The sequence below is a fragment of the Mesitornis unicolor genome, unplaced genomic scaffold, assembly GCF_000695765.1.
Source record: "Mesitornis unicolor isolate BGI_N332 unplaced genomic scaffold, ASM69576v1 scaffold39782, whole genome shotgun sequence".
In the NCBI taxonomy this organism is placed as follows: domain Eukaryota; kingdom Metazoa; phylum Chordata; class Aves; order Mesitornithiformes; family Mesitornithidae; genus Mesitornis; species Mesitornis unicolor.
In genome coordinates, this window is record NW_010169221.1 from 4,858 (window position 1) to 9,714 (window position 4,857).

Sequence of the window (4,857 nt, forward strand, 5' to 3'; positions counted from 1 at the left end):
GGAAAATCTTTGAGAGGAAAATTTAATGATAAGCTGCATACTCTGTTGTTGTTGGTGCTGCTGTTCAGCTGTTAACCAAGAAAAGAAGCCTGAGAAACACGATCAGCTCTCTGGTAAGGAACAGAGATTAAACCGAATATTACTGAAGCAAAAAGTATTAAATACTCGCTGATACGTCCACCCTGGGCTGGCAGAACACAAACCAACACGTCTGTGCTCCCTCAACAGCCCAAGAGACACATGAAGTAGCATCCTGCACAGATTTACATCTTGGAGAAGCTTCCCTACGCTCCCAACACCGGGAAGGCAGAGGAGGAGTCAGGAGGAGCCTTCACCCTCTGCTCACACTGCAAGTGCTGACCCCACACCTGCTCCAGCCACAACTCCTTATCAGCTCTCCATTAATTGGGGAGGAATTAAAGGGCAGGAGGGTATTTAACACCAATTAAGGTGGTTTTTTGGGGAAGGTAAATCCTGTCCGAGGAAGTTGCTTCCATTAAAGAGATTACTGTTATTAACGCAGCTGAAAGGAGGTAATGAGCTTTCTGATTTAACACCACTAAGCATTCTGGTGTAAAAGTTTATCGCTAAACAGTAGCAAATAAATAATTTTGAAGGGATTAAGGATTTACCTACAGTCCTCAAGGTTGGAAACGCACAGGTATTGTGCGAGGTTACTTCTGACTCCTGCCTTTGAATTATAAATCACCGCCAAACTGCAGCAAAGCCCCTGAATTTGGGAGTTTCCCCTCTGTGCTGAATACAACTGCTCCCAGCTTTTTGGCACTGACAGGGGCCTGTTCTGCACAATTTGGGTATGATACAATATGAGAGGGCACGGACACCTGCACACCGTCCTATACCAACACTGTATGCACCCACACACAACAGGGCCCCTTCTTGGGCGCTTCACAGCTCAGTGGGTGCTTTAACACACAAAATACGTTGGTAAAACAGGAGGAGGAACCCAGCAACTGTGTCTGCCCCTCCACAAATTGTGGTACCTAGGATTTCTTGGAGCCCCAGGAGTTTGGTGGCGTCGCAGGACAGCTCCTCACCTCCAGGAGCCCCGTTGCTTGCAGATCCAAGGATGCACTGGAGCCAGTGGCTGCAAACTGATGGGAGGAGATGATCAGTAGGGACCTGAAATACAGAACCCACAGTCAGCGCCTGCCCGCTCTTCGTTACGTGATTTACCTGTGTGACACCAGGCACTTACACAGATCTGCCCATCTTCCCCAGTTTACTCCAGGGCTGACAATGCTTACAAGTTTTTTTTTTTCCCTTTTAAAAGTCATCAACCCAAAACTGTGTAGTCCTCCAATGTCAGGGGAGTCTATCCATTTTACATACACGCATGAAGCCATAACACCGATATCTCTCTAGCAAATAATTTCTGGTACCTTTAACTGCTGGGTAACCGCACCAAATATGATCTGAATACAAAATTACATTGCTGCCAAAAAATATGAAGTGTTATTGCTCAACTGCAACAGAGAATGTGCCGACCCTCAGCCTCAACAAGCAAGCAGGTTCACTTGGCTGCTTTTTCTGTCTGAACTTACAATAGGCTCGACCCTAAACCAGTGAATTTTCAGTGCTCACCCCCAGTGAAGTTTACTGATGGGTATTTTTAGTCAGCGTAAAGTATTTCCCGAGAGCTGTTACAAACACAGATCTTTGGCAATGTTCCTATGACAAAACCTGCCCCCTCAAAGCTAAAGTTGGCTTCAGCGAGGAAGTTTTACCTCACCCTCAGCTGTCAGACAGAGGAAGCTTTCCCCAAATGTGAATTACTGCTTTATCAACTGCAGTCAGTGTCAATGCTAATAATCCAATTAAATGCAAGGCAAGTCTAATTTAGGTAAATGAAGGATTTCACTGGCAACATTAAGAACATTTAGAATTAGCAACAAGGAAAAAAAAAAAGACTTTGAAACATCTGGGGACTGAGCACGCCCAAGCGTCAGGCGCATTCTTTGCCTTAACACATAGAAAAGAAGTACCCATTTTTAGCAGAGCACAGCGGATGAGGTTTGGAGGTTCAACGCCTCCCCGCACTGATTTTATAACTGATTACTAACACAGCCAACATTCAAACCACTGACAGGAATTCAACAATCCAAATGGCATCCTGAAGCATTTTGTAAAGCTTTATAAAGATCAAATTAACCTCTAACACCTCATTTCTCCCTGCTTTGCAGATCCAGATTTAACTGTGGGATTTGGCTGTCGTTGCACAGCTGTAAGCTATGAAAGCACTGATTCCAGTCTTTGCTACTGACAACAGAGCCAGTTTTGCACCTGAAACCTCCCTCTTCCCTGAGCATTCTCCCATCTGAGTTTGTCTGCACTCAAAAAACCCCACTTTGACTCAATATTGAATTTAGTGTTAAAAATAATTGGGTTAAAGAGCATTTTTAAATTGAGTGCAGATTCTTCCCTCAAAGCTATCAGAAAAAGAAACCAGGGAGCTCACCCAGTTTCTGTTCTGTAACAGAAGGGGAAGCAGAGTCACCCTCACTTTAAACTCAATACTTAGGAGTCTTTCATTAATTTCACACTTCAAAGTGTGAAGTTCTGCTTGGAGTTTAATGAGCCGATAAAGAGACAAGTCACTTACTTTAAAAAGGCAAGGTATTTATTTTTGTAGGGAGTAAAAATAAACTATAATACAAGTGAAACTTCATGGAACAAATCCATTCAGAGAAAAGACACAGTGCTCCTCTACACACGGTACAATTTCTTAAAGCAGTGCATGAACTAAAATGACGTACGTGTATACAGCCACAGCAGCACATCCACGGATACGGGATTTCATCATCCACAGGTTCACACAACTGTACCTCAACAGTTACACTGACAAAACCAGCGACTGACCGACACAAACAGCAAAGAACAAGTACAATTTTCATCCCAGTTCTACACAGTTTCGGGTACGTTCCTACAAAAACCAGTGTGTGGATGAGAGGAAAAGTACATCTGTGCGCTCAGGTGCGTATGAGGAGATCCAGTGCTACGCGTTATTCCAGTAGTATGCTGCTACATTAAATACAGACACATATACATAGAAAAACAATAGGAGGAGAGATGCAGGTCAATCATTTCACCCTGCCCTCCTGCTGCATCGCTTTTGTAGCTCAGATGTGCCCAAGGAGGTGGCACTGTACATTAAAACACTGCCCCTAACAAATTACGACTGTAGTTTGCTGCTCTTAGTGCTAAAGATGCTGATAAAAACATGGACTCTAACAGCTGGTTAAAGACATTCCTCATCTAATTAACCAAGTGCTGTGTATTAATTAAAACTACTACATTCAGAACAGCTTCTCCCCCCTGCTCTGCCCCAGGCACAGGGGGACAATGTGTAAACAGCAAAGAGCCATTGAATTCTCCTGGTCCTTCACAAATATTCATTACCAATTACAAGGTCTAAGCAAGGCAGAGATCTGGTGATGCTCTGCACACCAGCAGCTCCCAGCAGCTCTCTCTTACTGGGACCTGAGCAGCTCACCAAGGCAAACCGAAGCTCACCTACAAGCCAGTCTGCTCCTCCATCCCCACCAGAGCAGCTCTCCACACAGCAGGTGAGCTTTTCTCCTAAGCACTCAAATGAAAGGCATTCACTGAGAGCAGGGACAGAACATGCAGCTACAAGTGTGTTATGCCTACAGGTGTTAGCAAACTGCTTCTTCTCTCCCGGGAAAGAGAGCCAACTGAACTGCCACGTCAATGGGCAAACCAATTAATCCCTTTATTTCTGTAAAGCAAGCAGCACCGATTGGATTTGCTCTACCACAGGCGACAACTGTGAAACAAAATACGATTTAAGAATCCAGCATTGTGAAGTTCCCATGAAGACATTTCAACCAAGAAACAAAGCTACGCGAATCCCTCTTTGACTTCAAAGCAGCAGCTTTAATGTAGAATATCACAGGCGCTTGCCCATTGCAATGCTATGCACCTACTTGTGGTGAGAGACACCCTAAGTACAGGCAGGAAACCACGATCCCATGAAGAGTTTTACACAAAAAGAGCCCGTCTGCAGCAAACAGGATCCCTCCTCCCTCCCAGTTCTCCCAGTCAGAAGAATCCAGACAGAAAGCAGCAAATTGCATTGTTCAGGTAACAGGTCTCCATAAAACCCAGTATGGGACGGCACAATGCATGGGCGCTCCACGAGGCATAAACAACTTACAGTAACTTTCACCTACACGGTCCTTACACAAGATTGCTACGTAACAGCTTTTAGGTAACACTTTTTGGGGAGATAAAACCAGGTCACTCACCGCCGTCAGCAGGGCACCCCGCAGGGAGGATGCAGGCTTCTGGCGAGGCTGACACAAACCTGAGGATGTGCTGCGCTGCTCCCAACAGCTTCTCAGTTTTAGTCTTAAAACACACAAGAGTCACTGTCAAAACTCAAAAGCTTCTAGCTAATGGGTTTTCAAACAAGTAATCCAGGGGAAAGCCAGGAAACCCTGGATTTTTTTCCTGCTCTGTAAATTTACAGCACCAGCATGAATGATTTTTCCTATGTTGTAGACTTTGACCAAGTCTGTATACAGTAAATCCAAGAGGTTTAGAAAGACAGACCATTACCCCTTGTTTTTTGGCTAGGTTTTGCATCTCAAAGTATAAAGTCATCCAATGTCTTGTCACTGAAGAAGTCAAAAGCAGCAAGATCACTAAAAGCTTACTAATACTTTCAGTGTCTGAAGTAATCTTCTCATGGGTATATGCACCTGTAGGAATATCGTAGTCCAGAAGGATTTGTGCAGACGTCAGCATCACGGTATTAGGAATAAGCAAAAGATTATTATACTTTCGTCAAGGTAATCTATGGTAAGTCAAAAG